Genomic DNA, 19,265 nt, shown 5'->3' with positions numbered 1-19,265 from the left:
TTACCTTAAAGATTCACTTAGTTTTGTGCCTGTCTTTTAATGAGAAAGCTATTCTGTTCTATCATCTTCCATGAAATCACACTTCCTTCCCTTTTTCTGTAAGTGTAAGTAAGATGCCTTACTCAGCCTTAGAGCTAAGATGTGTCTATTGTGCTTCCAACATTTAATTCGTTTGTTCCTCCCCAACTTTATCGAGTAGATGCAGCAAACACAGAGTCTGTAAATGAAGAACAGAAGCTGGAAGAGGCAGGGAACAGGAACCCAGATCCATCTTTTAACCCCAATGTGCTGTAGTCTAAGCCCCACGGAGTTCTATAAGACAGCTAGTATGAACCACTGGCTAAAACTCAATTGGCTGGTCCAGGGCAGGCCTTGTGCTTGTACCAAGGGGCTGACTGTGTTGCTGGTCTGCCAAACAGCTTTGATTTCTTCTGTGGATGAAAGTTTAAATGTTACAGTTCATGCTAGTTTGTCCTTCAGAACAATAAACTCCTTTTCGTCACCAGCATCAGTGGCCTGTGTGAGAATCTGTTCCACACTGAGCAGATCCAGCTTTGAGAAGATGCTCCACATCTGCTCCTGTCTCAGGCTGCTTCAGTGATGCTCAAGGATTCAGTGAAACGCTATTGGGGCAGATATCCTCCCTGTGGTTAGGGATGAACTTGAGCTAATCCAGCCAAGCCTGGGCTCAGATACTCTGGCTCCTGCAGGGATGAAGGGTGTGGCCACAGAAGAAATCAAAGCTGTCTGGCAGGACCAGCAACACAGTCAGCCCCTTGATATAAGCACAGGGCCTTCCCTGGCCAGCCAAATTCACTCACCACACTGGCCCAGCCTTCATCTACTGGGTGTCACAGCTCACCCATGAGGCACCCAGAGGCATCAGGAGACCTTTTCTGCCTACTGTATTCTTGGGAATAACCTGGTGACTTTAGTTTCATGCAACTGAGAAAATCTAAAGTCCATGTGGGCTGTGTAGAAAACTATGTGGGTATCTTTCAAGTCACATACAGAGCATGCATCTCAAGGTGAACCCAAATGCAACCTCCATTCCCATTGGCTTTCTTTAATCAAGGCTTTTTAGAACGTCAAGCCCAACCCTTAGTTCTAATTCAGGGGTGCCTGTTGCTTCTGCTGAGGCACTGATTTGATTAGTGGCATTCAGTGGAACTACAGACATGAGATGTTGAGCTTACAAATGTGTGATTTATTTCAGGATTCTGAAATGAGGAACGCATCTATCGATGGCACACTGGAGGCTGAGGGATTCTAAGAAAGCATTTCATGCATATAAACGGCACATGGAGGGGAAGAACAATGTGCTTGTGGTCACAACCCAGAAACTGGGGACCACCCCACTGTGTTCTCCACCCTCACGGAGTGCTGGCTCTGCAGGAAACCACTGGGATTAGATGATCCTGCGTTTGGACACCCATATGCCACCTCATTTATCTACCTGTGACAGGGACAGTGCTGGAAGAGAATCAAAAGATGACAAATTGCTTTTGGTTTTAAAGGAGCTGTTCAGGCTGGGTGTACGCCCAGGGGGAACCAAGTTTCATGCCAGCAGCCATCACTTCAACCCGTTATGAGGCCACATCTTGGCAAACACCAACCGGCAGATGACTGCTGTCTCCTTTCACCAGTGGATTTAAAGACACTTGCTCTGAACACCTGAAATCTAGTCATTCTGAAGATGTGTGCGGCACAGAGCAGACCTGCCCACGCGCTGCTGGGAGGCAGGATGGCAGACATTAGACAAGAGTTCCAGATGAGAGGGGTTTTTTTTCCCCATGCTGAGGCAGACAGATAACAGGGGAATGATTTTGCAGGATTCCAGAGCAGAGATACAGTATCAGCAAATGACTGGGAAAGACTGACACTGATAAGGAGATAAAAATTTCTGGGATAGTGGCCACTGGAATTTGTTTTTGTGGATACAGACCCCTCCTACCCCAACCCCTACCAAGCTTCCATCTTCCCTGGGAGCAGGGAAGAGGTGCATTGGGGTTTCAAGACCTGAGTAAAACGAGTCCTCCACTACCTGCTCAGCATATAGCCAGTGGTCCAGCCAAGGTGGGACATCGTTCTGGCTGTGACCCTAGCAGATGCTTCCGCTCTGAGAATGACCACATAATTCATGGTTGACATACTCAGTTCTCTGGAGGTGAATATTCTTCAACCCATCTAGTTTGTGTTTCTTCTCTGCCATTCGCAAGGCTGGAGAAGTGCCTTGCTATGCTTATGTATACAGACCTTAGGTGTCCTCCTGATAATCTCTGAGACAGGTACTAATATTACTTGCACTCTGTAGATGGGGAAACTAAGACACGGTGAGACTGAGGCGTCAGCTGAACGTCACCTAGCTGGTCAGTGGTAGAGCCACAGTCATGCCCATACAGCCTGGCTGCAGGGTCTGGCTGTTTCTAACCCCTCCCTGCATCTGCAACACAACCAGCCTTCAAACATAGCAGCTGAACCCCACATGGGGACTGGTTAGATAAGGCCTCTGGAGTTCAGTGTGTGCCAAAGCAGGAGCACAGAGCCTGCAAGGTGAAAAGACAGAGGCTCATCTCCAACCCCCTGACTGCTTTCAAAATCCAGGCCAGACGTCCAAACATCTATATTGCGTTTGTTTGTTTGAACATTCCACCACATTGCCCCAGATGCTTCACGCTTCTCTCTGTTCTCCTTCTTTAGGCAAGCATCTGCCTCATTCCCGCACACCTCCTGCCTCTGGCAATCCTCCTGCTACCAGTGACTGATACCCTCTGCCTCACCCCATTATACATTTCAGCTAAAAACTCCTATTTTCCACATGGCAGCAAGGTGTATTTATAGCATGAGTCACATGCCAAGATGTTCTCAAGATTATCATCTTGAATAATAATCCTGGTGCATAGCCCATTTCACAGATGGGCAAGAAGAGGTGGGAGGGCACAGCAAGGTTGCCAAGGAGTCCTAAACTGCCAGGTCTCTTAAGCCACTTACGTATCATCCTCTCTCCAGACTGCTTCCTCTCATCTCTCTGTTTAACAAACTTATCGAAGGCCAGGAGATGAGAGAGGCCCTCAAGATCAAGTTGTACTGTATCTGTGTCTGCACTCTGGTTCCCAGAATACTAACAAGCAATTCTGAGGTCCAGTGGCAGGAACATCAATGCTCAGATTTTTGCCAAAACCCATTCTCATTAGTAGGTTTACATGCATGAAACAAGTATGTGGAGTTTTTGGTCTGTACAATTCTCTTATCACCCATTATAACTAATCAGAATGCTGAGTGGATTTATTCGCATGCAGATCACAACTAACTAACTGCCTTCAATGTCTGCTGAAATGACCGTGACTTTATTCTGAAGGAATCTTCAGGCCAAGAAATGAAAAGGCATATCATAACCTATAGGCAGGCTGAATAACATTTCTTCGGAGTCAACACTGTTAAGATTGTTTTTCAAATAATTATTAGAGAAAGCTCAGATCTCAAGTGAAAGAGATATAAGAGAGTCAGAAGATGTGTTCACTGCCTGGAGCTGGGAATTAGAAATATAAAGACTGTCAGGTTCATAAAAGGTGAATTTGTCTCCAATTGTGGACATACTATTTGGTGGCCTCTGTGTATTTTCTCACTGGGGTCTCTGTTCATGGCAAATGCACTGAGGTGAGATATGTGATGTTAGGAAAGTTGATAAACTTCTTTGAGCTTCCAAACCTGGGAAGCCAGCCCCTACCAGTCCACCTTACTGAGCTGTTACTCAAATCAAAATGAGCACGCTAGGAGAGGGTGCTTCGTAAATGGCAAGATGCTGTAGCTGTTTCTAAAGATACATGATCACCCTCAAAAGGCGGTAGTGAGAACAGAAGCCTCTCATCTCTGTTTTCAAAGGAATCACCTTCTAGAGATACTGCTGAGAAGTGGCATTTGGGAATGTGACTGCGGAAGACAGTCTCCATCACAGGATTCAGAAGCAGGCAAGAGCGCACCATTTCACTCGTTCACCATCTCTGCTCACGTTCGCCCTTGAGTCCTTATCTCACCATCCAGTGCGATACTTGGAGTACTTGTAAGGACCCAGTGGAGACTCACACACATGAGACACACCAAAGGATGCCAATCTAAAGATTTCAGTTCCTCCAATGCAGAAAGTTTGTCCACAGGAAAGAAATTGGGGGGATTTCTGGGAGCCCAAGTCTAGGGTAACCAGTTGACTTGGACTTGAACTTCTGGGTCAAGCTGGTCAGTGGACCTGAGCATCATATTTGAATATACATTTTGCTTCCTCCCAGCTGGCAGGGAACACAGCATCCGAACTAAGGGAGGTCTGGAGGAAGGCATATGTGTCTCTGTGTTCCTAAAGAGTTTATCCCTAGAGATTTATAACCTGGGCATTCCCCGTCTCCTTTTGCTCCTATTAGTTTCAATTTCCCTAGCTAACACCATCTTCTCACCATCAGGAATCCAACAGAATCACACCCCTTCTATTTTCCCTGCGCCAGATTATCACCTCTAAGATATCTCCCTGATCCCTGTTGGTGGCTTCCTGCCACTAGCTAAATCTTCTACCTAACAGCTCGAGGCATTCAGTGCAAAACTGCAGCCTTCAGCAGGACTGGGGCCCGTAGCTGCTGGGCGTGCCCTGTGTGACATTCACCAGGAACAACATGTGTGCCGCAGAACTGCGGTCCGAATCGAGCACTGACTAGTGCACACAGCAGAGAAATGGCATTTAGGGCCACTGAGGAGATGTGACCGGTGGGGATTTCCCCTTTAAAAACTTACAGCAGAAGCCTGCCTGAGACCATTCAATATTCATAAGTGGAAAGCAGAGATGGCGTTTCTGTTCCGCCAAGAGCAATAGCTATTTATCACAGCAAATGACTGAAATAGTTGTACGTACAATGCTTTACTCAGTGCTGTAAATTACGGCATACAGAAGATTAAACTTAAGCCTAATGCTACCCTTGAGCTTCAACAGCTGAGTCCTATAAATGGATACCAGTTAAAAAGAGAGAATCTTTTTCCTGGTTACTGTTTAAAAGTGTATCTCTATTAAAAGCTTGTCTTAGACATAAATTACCAGGAAGCCTGCCCCTGGCCCCAGGCAGGCTCTTCCTCAGGGCACCGACTCACAGAGTCACACCTAAATGACACAGTGACAAGCCTGAGAGCATGTGCTGTGCTGACCTCCAGAGGGATGGAGTTAAGGCGGACTTTACACGGGCCTGAAAGAACTCTGGGCCAGGGCAGTAGGCAGGGCTCTGCAGGGCCTTAAGATGATCATTATGATTAAAATGATCCTGAATCCTACCACTTCATAGAAAATGCTTCTGAAATCTGCTGTTCTGTCAAGTATCAAGGAACACAGACCTGGAGCCAAAGCCCCCTTTTACTAACTACATTTCATTCTCCAAGTACTCGCTCCTCAAAGTGTGGTCCGTGTACCAAAAGCATCAGCATCACCTGGGAGCATGTTAGAAACACAAATTCGAATCTGCGTGGTAGCAAGAAACCCCCAGTGGGCTCACATGCACATTAAATTTTGGGCATCAAGGGATAAGTAAGCAGGTGTTAACAAGGAGGAACCCCTAGATTTTCACACTGGAAATCATTACATGTGACAAATGGGATTTATGGGAACAGGTACTAACACTGGGCTGTAGGATTCTGAGCTCTCTTTGGTCTAATCCTACTTCAGAACATTTTCAGGAACTTGAGAGATTTTTATGAGCTGGGAATGAACGTATCACTCTGAACTAGACAGATGACCCAAAACACCCCAGGGTATAAAACAGAGTGAATTAGCAAAAATTCATGCTTTATTAATCAGTCAGGATGCCTCTAATCCTCTTGTGAGTCAGGAGGCTGAGAACACATGGCAGTGTTTTGAGCCAGGATTTCAATTCTTTGTTGTAATTACCAGTTGACTGGTACGTAAAAATTTGTGTTGTGTGAGAAGACACAGATTCTGAACAACTGTATGAGAAAAAAGTTATCATTTGGTGTGCATGTTAAATACTTAATGGTAGTCACTAAATAGATTTAAATAGACTAAGAGATAAAATAAAATCTATTGTGACCAAGCTAGCAGAGGGGAAAATGTTGAGTGTTAAGAAAACTTCTCTAATCTAATGGAAGGCAAGAAAGGAGAACAAAAGCTAATAAAATGCAAGGTACACAGAACACAAACTGAAAGACAGAGATAAGTCCAAATATATAAAGTACTCACAATAAATGTAAATGGATAAAACTCATCTATTAAAAGACACTATCAGATTGGATTTTTTAAAAAGCCACCTATATACTGCTTACAAGACAGACACCTAAAACAAAATGAAAAGTTGAAAATAAAAGACTGGAAAGAGATAAGGCAAATACGTATTGACCAAAAGAAAATTAGGTAACAATGTTAATCAGATAAAAATAGGACCTAAGGCAAAAGCATTAATAGGGATGAATACTACATCACTAAAAAGACTTGAGTCATAAACTTATACATATCCTTGGACAGCAAGGAGATCAAACCAGTCAATCCTAAAATAAATTAACCCTGAATATTCACTGGAAGGACAGATACTGAAATTGAAGCTCCAATACTTTGGCCACCTGATGCAAAGAGCTGACTCACTGGAAAAGACCCTGATGCTGGGAAAGATTGAGGGCAGGAGAAAGAGGGTGACAGAGAATGAGATGGTTGGATGGCATCACTGACTCGATGGACATGAGTCTGAGCAAGCTCCAGGAGATAGTGAAAAAGAGGAAAGCCCAGCGTGCTGACGTCCATGGGGTTGCAAAGAGTCAGACATGACTTAGAGACTAACAACAACATCCAACAGCACAGCCTCACAATTGTATAGCAAAAGTGTTAGCATTTCAGGAGAGACTGACATACAAGCATCATAAGAGACTTAAAACTCCCTTCCCAGAAGTTACAGACCACGCAGACAAGAATGCAGAGGATATACAAGATCTGAATAACAAAATAAACAATGAATATATGGAACCCTGCACATAAAAGTGAGATTATACAAATTTTCCAATCACGTATGACATTAAAAAAAATGCTAGTGTAATCACAAAGGAGGTATCCTAAGTTATAAAGCTTACTTTTTAAAATAAGTTTAACATATGTTAAACTTACCCTTATGCCTTACCCTGCCTTACTCTTATAAGGATAACATAACTTTCCTTGGTTATCACAAATTAAACTAGAAATCAAAAATAAAAATAGTAAGGCCCCCTGACCAAACTTTACATTTGGAAACTAAAACCTCACTCCTCAATTACTACTTGGCATAGGTGTGATTTTTTTCTACATGTGGCCTAGTTGATCTGGGACCAGGTTAATTTATATGAGATTTGTCAGGGGTATCACCAGAAACAGGAAACTCCCCAAGCCATTAGAGCTTCATTATTTTGTACTTTGAACTAAATTCTAAACCAAAGGGAAGGTAAAGTACCTGACTCCAGGAAGAAAAGAAGGGATGTGCCTGGGTTAATTATGACCTAGTCATACGGCCCCAGAAGCTGCTGTTGGCTCGTTCCCCAGACTGTGCCCTGTTCCACCACACTATGCCCACTAGCCCAGTTAGCTGCTACTGGCTGGATGCAAAGACTGTCCTAGAAGGGCTCCAGTCACCTTGGAAAAGGTGCTGTTCCATCGATGTGGCATCTTACAATTAAGAGGGTCCTGGAACTGAATAAATTCCTAGTTAACAGTGGGTATGGGACCTTCTGTCTGCCAGGAACTTCTGCGAAATGATGGGGAAATGCTGCATAGGAGACACACACAAAACAGACAAGTCTGTGTGCCCCTGGGATAGAAAGTGGTCTGAAACCAACCCCAAAACAACCATTTCCTCTGGTCTGTGTGGCCAGTTCAACCCAATGCCAGCACTGACTGAATGATGAAAGAAATATTAGAAAGAAAAACACCAAACAACCTAAAAAGAACAGAATGTGGGATGGGGTGATACTGGTCAAGTCACACTGACCACAGGTCTGCAAGGTCTGTGGGCTGATGGGGGTCGGGGAGTTGGAACAATAAGAAAGTAAGAGAGGACCACAGCTCTGCCTGTGTTAGGGGCACCTGTGGTGATCAAAATAGCTCAGTGGTTTCCTGGCTCACAAATATGACCAGTCAGAGTGGGGGCAGCTCTCAGGGGAACTCCCCCTCCTGTCCTGGGCCTCCTCACTGGTCTCCCAGCCCCTCTCAAACATCATCCACACCACCTCACTTTACAGAGGACCTGAGGCAAAGGCTCTCTGTCAGGGCGGAGGCTACCCACACCTAGGGTGAGTGTCACAGTGGTAAGAGTATGACAGGGGAAGCTGAAAAAGTGGCACAAGAATTTTCCAAGCTGCTATCCAGGTCCTGCCTCTTTTAATGCACCAATAACTTGATTCACAAGCACCGAGAGAGAGTGCCACCATCAGACAACGCCTCAGAGCTGACAGGCGGGTCCTTGACTTAGCCGGTCAGTCAGGGCTAGTGTCAAAGCACTCTCACTACTTGGGGAGGCGCAGCAGGGCTCTCGGGGGAGGCAGGCACATTTGAGAGGACGGCATATGGGGTGGGGACAGCCACCTAGCGAGACAAGCAGAAAATCACAGCCACCACACGAGGGAAGCCACATTCACCTTAGAAAGAGGCCTCAGGACTTTGAAGAAATAATTCCTGTGAGAGAAAAGCAAAGCATCTATGACGCTAATAAACAAACAAATAACAGGGTTAGTTAGGAAGCAAACCTTAGACAGAAATCGGTAGTTCCAGTTTTCTAAAATAAAGACTAGAGTTACTTTCTCTGGGGGGAAAAAAAACCAAACACGATTATTCATTCCACGTGAAGTAAGATTCATCACAGTGAACTGTTTACTTAATCTTTCATCATTTACTCCCTTCAATTTACATTTTCTCCCGGACGCATTTATTTCCCATGTGCCTTCCATGCAGCATTCCCCAAAGTGCACTTGTTTTCCAGAGGTGCCCGGCCCCGTGAAAGAGCAGTCCTGGGCAGACTCTCCACTACAGTATTTCCTTGATTCCAGGGTGCCATCGATTGTAAGAGGCCACATCAACTTAACAGCACCTTTTCCAGAAGAGAAGAAAACCTGCCATAGTAAATATACACAAGCCACGGGAAGAAGCACTTTGACTTCAGAGACAATAGAGCTTGGAACCTTCTGTAGACACACCCCCAACCCGGCCCCAGCGTCCCCAAGGCAAGCCCATACACTCCTATATGTGACACTTTGGGTGGGACCTCACAGTGACCCCAGGCAAAGCACTCAGAGTCAACTCCTTGAGCGAATACTCCTGATGCTCTTCCAAAAGGAAAACTGAGGGTGGAGTGGCAGTTGGACGGGAACTGGGTTCTAGCATCAGGGAGAGAGGTGAAAATGAAGGATAGTCAAAACCACCTTTGAAAACCCTTCCACTCATAAAGTACAGTAGACACAGTTTCGGGATGGGAGACTTTCCACAGCCAATTTCTCCTGCAGGATCGGAAAAGATGTTTGTTTTTCTGCTTGGGGCACGGATGAAGGAGTGGGCTTGTATCTGGAACCACATTACTAACAAAAACGTTCATTATTGTTATTATTATTGTCATTCAGTACATGTTGGTGAATTCAGATAAATTAAGAGCGATGGGACTCCAAAGCAAAAGGGATGCATTTTTGTTTTTACTGCGAGACCTCTGAGTGCTCTGACGGGCTAACAGGCGCTGAGAACCTCCAGAGAGGAATCTGGCACATAGTCTTTCCCAGGCGTGTGTGTGCACCCAAGCCCCAGCTCTCAGTGAACGGATGGACTACTCCAGGGAGGAAACACTGATGCTCTGCTCACTGCCCCAGATGGGGGCAATTCCAAAATGACCTTTGGAATCAGCGCTGCCAACATTCTTTACTTGGATTTAAATAAAGCGATGGCTGTTCTCCTAATTTTCCTCGGTTGATACAGCTCTGAGGAATGGAATGGAGCAGCCCATATAACAGCGAGGACAAGCCAGAGATGAGTCAGAAGCCCGGGGTCATGTTACAGTGAAAGCCTTCCAGACCTCAGCTGTGGTCAGGGATCAAAGTAGCAGCCTGTCCAGTGCAAAGTGAGGCAGGACAGTTCCCCTGCATCAGCTGCATCTGAACAGTGACAGTACTTCTCTTTCAAGGAGCAACATCTTCTAAACGAATGTGTTCGCTTACCTGTGGAATTTGGCTCATTCCCAACCTGGAAGTAAGTTTTCCTTCCAGTCTTGCTTTTTCCCTCCTTCCTTCCAAAATGCATTTTTAAAATAGTGTTTTGAGCACCAGCTGTAGATCCAGCATTCATCGTGTTAACTTTGGGAACACAATGGTGAGCACTAGGAAAGGACTCCTCAAAACTCCTAGCTTGTGCCTCTGTCTGTGCGTGCAATGGGGGTGGATGAGTAAACAGGCATTTGCAGTAGCTGTCATATATGCTAATGCTGGTGAAGTGGGGAGTGCCAAGAGCACTTGAGTTGGGATTAGAGGAGTCCTTCCTTCTTGCTGTCTGTGCACCAAGTCAGGAAAGGTCTCCAGGCTGGGACGCAAGGATGCAGAAGACACAGTCTCAGCCCTCGAGAGCTGAGTACCTAGAGCTCACAGGTGACTGTGGCACAGTGACAGGTGGGATGCAAAGGGCACAGGGATCAGCTGACAATTTAGTTGGGTAGTAGCTGAGCTCAGCAGAAATGTGGAAAAACACTTGGGGTGTCACTAGCTTAAAAAGAGGTTTATCAGTGATATAAAAATAAAATCACCTATACTTGGAAAAAAGAAATCCCAAGATATTGAAATGGCTATTGTCGAAGTCAACAGCATCCTTTGGTGGAAATCTAGTGACCTTTTCTCTTCTCGCTCAACCACTTGGCATTTGATTGGCTCTACAAACACTTTCTGCTCTTGGCTCCCATGTTGTCATCCTCTGTTGCTTTTCCTATAGGTCACTGGCCATTCCCCTTCTAACTAACTCTAAATGTGGACCTTCCCTTTTACAATGTAATCCATCAGCAGATGCTGTCAGTTACATTTCCAAAATAGATTTCACGTTTACCCTTCACTATCCACCTGCACAGCTATGCCTCAGTCCCTTCAAGGTCTCCCAGACTCCAAGCAGCCAGAGTGACCTTCTGAAAACAGAAGTCAGACTATGTCTTTCCCTCCTGCAGGGTCCTCCCATGTCTTCTCACCACACCCAGAATGAAGCCCAAACTCTGGGCTCTGCCCTACAGGGCTCTGCAGTACTGCTCCCACCACCTCTCTGAAGCCCTCAAAACACCTCACCTGATGTGCTCTTCCTATGGCTTGATCTCATCTTCATCTACGTTATTTAAACTATCAGAATGCAGGCTTCAAGAAAGTCACACCCTAGTCTTGTTCACCACTATTTGTCTGCAGCACTAGAACAATGCCTGGCATATAGTAGGTGCTCAATAAATATTTTTCAAATAAATGAATGAATCAAAGCTATGTGACTCTGAAGAAGGTAACCCAAGAGATTCAGCCTTCAAGAAACAGGCTTGAATGAGATATAAGAAGAGGGGTTTTTTCTTTCAAGTAAAAATGAATTCAGTAATGCTAAAATTATGAACATCCTCTTAATCTATCTCTAAATTTGAGCTGAATCATTACATCTGCTATTTGTCTACTTGTAAAATTTACCTGATTCACAGAAACGTGCAAGAAAAGGGAATTCCACTGAATTTAGAGGAAATTATCTACTGTTTTGGTGGTAGGGGTGGGGCTCTTACGGATCTGCTCATTTGTTGGGGATGAACAAGAAACTGCAGGCAGAACTGATGGTGGTACCCGTTCCACCTCTCCCACAAGTTTGCCTCTTTTTACTTTTTGATATTTAAAGGTCTATCCAAATGCCATGACTCTCAACACATGACTGTAATCAGTTTATTCTTCCATTCTGATTTCCCTCAAAATCGTGCCCAAGTTTTTCACCTATGCCAACAAGCAGACAATCAGAAGCGTAAGTTAGAAAAATGAGGGTTAGGGAACTCAGGTGCCCCCAAGCGCCCGCATTTAGGCTCCAGCATCCTACAGGGGACCAAAACAACCTTTCTGTATGGAAGTTCAGTTACGCTATTGCAGGGAGTTTGAGAATCAAAACATTAAATCAGTAAAGTCATCAAGAGTCAGACACAGGCTGGAATCCTAGTTCTGCCACTTACATCAGCGAGATCTTGAGGAAATTTATGAAATCCTCTGAGTCGCCCTGTCCTTGGGTGTGAGACAGGAATAATGGAACTAGAGCACCTTAGCACCTTAGAGTGGCAGTAGGATTAAATTAAAAAAAATATCTTAGCATATATAAGTGCTCAATAATTGTTATTGGTACTTTCTGTCTTCCATTAACAGATAAGAAAAGCTAGGGTTTGGGACCAGGTCAACCTGCTATATTCTAGATACATTTTTAATTCTAATTTGAGCAGCAGCAAGTTCAAAAATATAAACATTTGAAGGGATGCAAAATGTGGTGCTACTTTGTTGTAGGTTTTTTCAGTTGTAATTCTTGATATAAGGTATCACCATTTGTTAGTCCATGATTAGTTTTGCTTTGGGAACTGCAGCAATTTCCTTAGTATCTGTCCTATGGTTACACTTTACCAGGGAGTATGGAAAGATGACATAAGAAGAAACAACCACAGACATTGTTTCTGACTGTAAGGAACCCCAATGATACATCAAGCCAGGAGTTAATTTTAGATCAGGGATACATTCATCAAATTAAGGTTAAAAAAAGAATCTCACTAACAAAATCAAGTTTGCACAGATTCACCTGATCTTGTCAAGTCTTATTAGTTAATACTGCCGGACTTGACAAAGAATATGTTCAATCTGACCAATTTCCTTTAATTATTTTGTCTCTGGTGTAAATAATCTAGTTCATAAAAAACAACTCACAATAACAACAGAAATTTAATCTCAACAAACAAATCCCATTTAATTGACCAAAAACTTCAGTCCTGCTCTGTGGCAATCTACACCTTCGGAAAGGAAGTTCTGGCAGGATAATTAGCCAGTGATGATACCCTGGAAGCCCAGGGGCACTGACATTAGGAGGGACTCCCTTTCTCTAGGGCTCAAAAGCACAAATGGTTTGTTTCCTCCTCAACTAGAGGTCACCCGGAGATAGACAAAATGAAGAGAACAATTGCAGGAAACCCTGAAACCTCATTAATGAGGCTTCCATGTGTGGCACTGCCGGGCTCTGCTGCTCTCGGTTCCCACCCAGCAGCAGCATCTGCTTGTGCACGCAAGGGATGGAGGTGCCAGCTTCCAGGAGCCAGTTGCTGCCACTCATTTATTTTGTGGCTCAGCCCCTCTGCTTTAGCTCACAGTTCATTAAATTCTACTGCATCACCATCAACATGCAAAACAGATACTTGAAGGGCATTCAAAAATATAATCAGAAAAAGGGACTAAAAGGTCCTCTCTAAGAAGGGAAAAAACTAATCCTATCTTGTCTTTTGAATGACATCTAGGTTCTTTGGTTCTAATATATATTTAAGTAGCAGTGACATCCAAGGAATATCTGTCTGATGGTTGGGGTGTAGGGTGCCGTATGGTTCTCTGCTTGGAGAGTGAGCACCAAAAGTGGCTGAAAAATTCTGAAGGATCTTCGTATACGAATGTTTTATTTCTTTTGCCACTTTTTCCCCATTTTTTTTTTATTTTGAGGTGGGAAGGGCTGCAATTTTATGGACTTCAGCAATCTATCTTGTTTTATGCTTTGAACATGACCGTGATGGGGAAATTATCCTGATGACCAGCTCATTGGAGGCTGAACTAGTAAACTTTCCACATGCTACTGTGTGGTTCCAGAGAACTGATCTCAGGGCTTAGTGTGCCCACGCACACACACGTATTTGAATGGGGAGGAAAACCTGGATACAGAAAAGCACAGAATACTACACGACAAATGGAGATGTCATAATTCACAGCAGTGGCTTTCAGCTGGGGGTCATTTTTGTCCCCTAGTGGACAGCTTTCACTGTCATGCCTGGGGGTGGGGGTAGCTACTGGCATCTAGTGGATAAAAGCTAGGGAAGTTGTTCAATATCCTACAATACAGAGGATGCCCCCATAACAGAATTTTCCAGCCCCAAATGTTAACTGTGCTGCTATTGAGAAACTATTCTTTATGGTAGTTTATTATGTAAATATATTAGGAGAAAAGGACAGAAAAAATCATACTCCTTTCATTTAGGCAAATCATACAATTTCATAAATGTCCAACCCAATTACAAAACCACAGCTAGAATCTACTTACTATTTTTCCCTTTACTTACAATATTTCAAACTGATTAAACATATATAACTTCTAAATGTAATAAAAATATTTTTTCATTGTAGGTACCTTGAACCTTCTAGTTTTGAGCTTATATACAGGCTTACGCACACAAATGGGACCCCATACACACACACACACACACACACACACACACAACATACACAGAGGGCTCTTCGGAAGAAATGGCACTTTCTCCGCACTGAGGCTGGGATCCACAATACCGACAGAGAAAGTCACCAAGGTCAGCCTCACACTGCATAGTAATCATAAATGAATATCCTTTGGACAAGACTTCATTACAAATCTCTGTAGCTTATCACTTGGTTAATGAAAGCATAACTTTTTTTTTAAAAGCAAACTTTGTTCCACCACTGTGCTAAAAGTACTTTCCACATGTGAGCTCCTTTAATCATCAAAACGATCTTAGGAGAAAAACTACAATCCCATTTTAAGAATAGGAGACTGAAGCACAGAGAGGCAAAGCAACCTGCCCAAGGTCACACAGCTAACAAGTGGTAGAGCTGGAACTTGAACCTAAGAAGACTCACCCCAGAGAGGCAATTCCCAACCACGCAGCTCCCACATCGTGTCAGTGCATCAAGTCATAACTTGGGCTGGACAGCTATGAAGGGTAAGGATGTTGGCTGAGTGAGATCAGTTCACCTAAGGAGAGGCTTTTTCTGTTTCCCTCTTTTCTATCTTAATGCCTAAATAACATCATCAACTCACCTAAGAGACTCTAGAAACAAACCAATCCCTCAAAATCGTAATCTCTTGGGCAGAGGTCTAAAAAGCATCTAAAGGGCTGCTATATAGAGGAAACAGACCTGAGGGGCCCACACAGGTGGAGTGGCACAGCCCCTGGCACAGCCCCAGGGGCCTGGAGAGCCCCCCGCCCCAGGCCAGGCAGAGGTTCTCCTGAGCAATGGGCACATGCCTGCTTTTTACATCTGGACACAAGCTTGGGGCACAAAGTCAGGAATAACAGGAAAGCAGCCAGTCTTGGGAGTCGGGGGGGAGGTGGCCAAGGCTGGCTCGACCTGGGCAGGGACCCCAGAGATACTGGGAGCTTGATGGTGTTTCCAAAGGAGGACACTGGAGCCCAATGTGAATGTAAACCATATTCGTAAAGGTGGATCCTCAGGACTCCTGGCAATGTAATCATCTTTAGGCCAACAAGTCTTGCCTCCAAGAGTGTGGGAAGCCGAAGATGAATCACAGGCCAGAGTCCGCAGGCTGACCTCCATGCGTGTATCCCCCGAGACAGGGTGAGAAACGAAGGCAGGAAACACTTGACTGAATTGGTTTTCCCATTTTTCATAAGAAACATTCAACATAATAAAAAATAGCCACACTTTATTGACAATAATAGCTACCCTTTCTTTATTTCCTTACTATGTGCCAGGAAACTACTTTATCTCTGTTCCTCATAGTAACTCTGCAAGGCAGGAACTATCCCTTCATTTCAGAGGAAAATGAGGCCCAGAAAGGTCATGTAATTAGCCTGACGTCTCACAGCTAGGAACCCAGGTCTGTTTGACTCCAAAATTTACGATTTTTTCCATAATCGCTTTCACTGTTTCACATTATCATCAACCTCCAAAGTCCTCAGAACCAACTGCCTAAATACACACACACACACACACACACACACACTTCCATTTAACTTAACAAGGCCACTGAAATCTTGAAGGCTGCTATGCACCTGTCCCTCTGATTATGCTGTGATCCTTAAAATCAGGCACCAAATCCCAGGCACTGAGAATGAGCAAGTTTCCAAGAGAACACATAGCCCAGTCCCCTGTCACTTAAAAAGGTGAAGAGTCTGGGGTCTTAGGGCTGGGTAAGGCCGAACTGGGACCTGGCCCCCGAGCTGTGTCCCTTCCACTGCCCACCTCAACTCTGCTTCCCAGGGCCAGGGCCAGTGATGATGAATTCATTTCTGGGTGCTGGGAATACAGAGCTGAAAAGGTATTATTAATACATCCCTGGTCCAGAAAGGATCCTCGAAGCTGGTGGATACAGCTGAGACAGCCCACGGGTAACTGAAGTGCAAGGCAGGAGCTGGGGAGGCGTTCTGTGAATATGAAGAGGGACAAGCTGTGTCCAGCTGGAGGCCACGTGGAGATGCCATGGGGAGAAGAGAAATGAACCCATGCTCTGGGTATACCGCAGGAAAGCGCCTCTCACCAGTCCTTTCATACCAAACCCCCCTGTGGCAGGCAGGGCACTCATTTTATAGACCAGGTGGAGGCCACCAGCCTGAGATCATGTAGTTAATAGGGGAGTCATGTGAAATGCTCTGTCTGCCTCCAAAGCCCACACTCTCTCCATTATAACAAACTTCAAATGCTGCTTTGAGGAACCCTGGTGGCTTAGTAGGCCAGGAGAGTGGCACTTGAGCCCACACCCCAATTTCAACCTCCGTGGCTCTGCTGGGCATCTGTATTCATACTGGGGTTCTATAGACGAGATTCCCTTTGAGAGAAAACTCTGCAGCTAACATGATCGAATCTGAAGCCAGGTATTATGATGTGCTCCCTGGCAGGCAAGGGTTTTGGGCTAGGAGTTTGGGCCTTGGAGTTTGCGCTAGGACAAGAGGGGACTAGGAGCCACACTCGGAGGTTCAGGCCCTGGAGTTTGGGCTAGGACAAGAGGGGCCTGGGAGCCACACCGGGAGGAAGTGAGGGACAATGGCTATGCAAGCCAGGGAATCACGCACTTCCCTCACTCAGGAGCTATGCTGCCTGCATTCAAAATCAGGCTCTACACATGCTCAGTTTTGAGACCCTGGGCAAAGCAATCCTAAGCCTTTGCTTCCTCAAGTTCAAACTGGAAGTCATATTGGTACCTACTTAGTGGGGGCGTTGAGAGGATTACATGTTCAAAGATAAGGAAAGCATCTAGTACAGTCCCTCGTACCTCATGCAAAGCCATTCTCATTAACTTGTTGATTACAGCAAGGCTAGTCATAGGAGGTAAAAGAGCAAGAAAACAAATACTGTGATACTACAGGAGGAATTCTTAGGGCAGCTAAGAAATCCTCCTTGCCCCTTAAGTGTTGCCCTGGTTCTGAGCTCTGCCTTGCGTTCTCCTGCCCTTGATAGATGCGGGTGGGAACCTGTGGGACATGTACCTGGCAGACGAGGGAGGCTTAAAGGCCTCCGTTTGCTGAGCTGTGGTCGTGTCCTACCACTGCTTGTCTGCTGCTTCAGCAAGAAGCTCAGGAAGACCGGGTTTCAGGTGATGAGATCTGTAACCCCAAACCCCCAAACTAATTTACTGCCATTGCTCAGAGCATATGGCTACAAAACCCTCGGCTGTGCCCCTAAGCTAGACTTGCTCTTGAACCAAAAGGCTCAGGATAGAGGGAGGCATGTGTCAAGGGAGCCAAGCCCTAGCCCTAGAGATTTCCTTCACTGGCTATATGGGGTCTTGCCTTGGGAGGAATTCTGCAGGGCACAGTGGGGGTCCCGGGTCCCATTTAGGTTCTTTCCATCAGAAACCCTGCCAGTGAATTAAGTTCCCAGAGAAGGTTTTGATGACTTATGGGATTTTTCCTTGTCTCGTTCACTGCTGTACCCCAGCACCCAGAACAGCAGCACATCCTAGGAATGAATGAATGATGATCCCTTCCTGCATCTTCATGAGACAAACAGGAGCAGGGACCACAGAGCTTCCATGGTTGCTCCCTGACCTGCCAGCTGTGTGGGATCTTCTTGCCACTGCTCTGCTACTGACTCCCCTACTTGTCACCTCAGCTGGTAGCATCAGCACCGCGCCTCTGACAATCTGCCTGGGAGAGGTTTGGCCTTTTCTCTCCTCCCAGTGGAAGGGAGGGTCATTTGCTACAGGGCATCTAGCAAGAAGGTCAGTGAGTGCCCAGCACACGACTTGCCCCTTTCATACTCTATCTGCCAGAAATGAAAACGTTAGAGCGGGAAGCGCCCACAGAAGTCATCACTCGTGGAAGAGACGAGGAAACCAAACCCTGAGACATTTAGCAAGTAGCCCCAGGTCACAGAGGCGGCTGCCACGAGGGGAAGACCTGGCCTCTTAACGGAGCTCTTTGTACAGCATTTGCTAGGAGCCTCTGTGCCCATGCAGGTCAAAAAGTCTCAGAAGCCTGGATTCTTCTTTCTACATATTATAAACACGAAACACAGCTACAGTACACACACAGACACAGGTTATATAAAGAAACACACCGCTATGTAAATGTCATATACATATATACATATATGTAACTGATATTATGATATATACAACTATTCAATAGTCCCAAGTACCTTTACTGGTGAGATTAGACAAGCTCATCTCCTTTTATTTTATATCTATTTATTACAGAATGGTGATAACTGAAGGGCCAGGGGAAAAGAAGAAACCCTGAGTGTGAGAAAGGAGAAATATGTAATTTGCCAAAGTGTATTTGATATGATAATTGCTTTGACTTTTTTTAGGTACAATGTTTAATGCACTTTGAAATTTTACACTAAAGAAGGGCATTTGGATTTTATGTTCAACAAAAGAGAGGAGACTTTAAACCGAAAGATTGGGAACTACTGTTCTGGAACTCAGAGCACATTGCAGCTTTGGAAATTGGCTGGTCCAACAACATCCTGTTTGAAGAGAGGGAAACCTGCACTCAGGTTAAGTCACTTCCTATCCTCAGGTTAGTAGCCCTTTTTCTGCTCTGAGGGGAGCAGCTGTGTGGACGTTAGTTGTGTGTGCCCAAGACACCGGCAGTGAAGGAGGCCAGCATTTGCTGTGGAACTACTGAAGGGTTTCACACCAAGGATGTAAAAGATAGAGGGAAAGCAAGTTCCCAAACATGACTGTTTTTTTCCTTTTTTTTTTTAAACAAGCAGGATTCTTGGAAGAGAAGAAGCTGAACTCGTGGCTTGGTTTACATTTCCTGGGGGTTGGCACCCCAGTGGCCTCCACGGGG

General features: G+C 45.1%; 1 protein-coding gene across 17 annotated transcripts in view; it reads right to left on the bottom strand.

Moving 5' to 3' along the window:
• The window catches only part of ATXN7L1 (ataxin 7 like 1), a 282,078-nt gene that overhangs the window by 165,178 nt on the left and 97,635 nt on the right, over positions 1-19,265 (bottom strand). The window lies entirely within an intron of this gene.

The sequence above is a fragment of the Bos grunniens genome, chromosome 4 (assembly GCF_055505025.1).
Source record: "Bos grunniens cultivar Pamir isolate PY7600 chromosome 4, Bosgru_T2T1.0, whole genome shotgun sequence".
In the NCBI taxonomy this organism is placed as follows: domain Eukaryota; kingdom Metazoa; phylum Chordata; class Mammalia; order Artiodactyla; family Bovidae; genus Bos; species Bos grunniens.
This window is presented reverse-complemented; position numbering and strand designations above follow the sequence as displayed.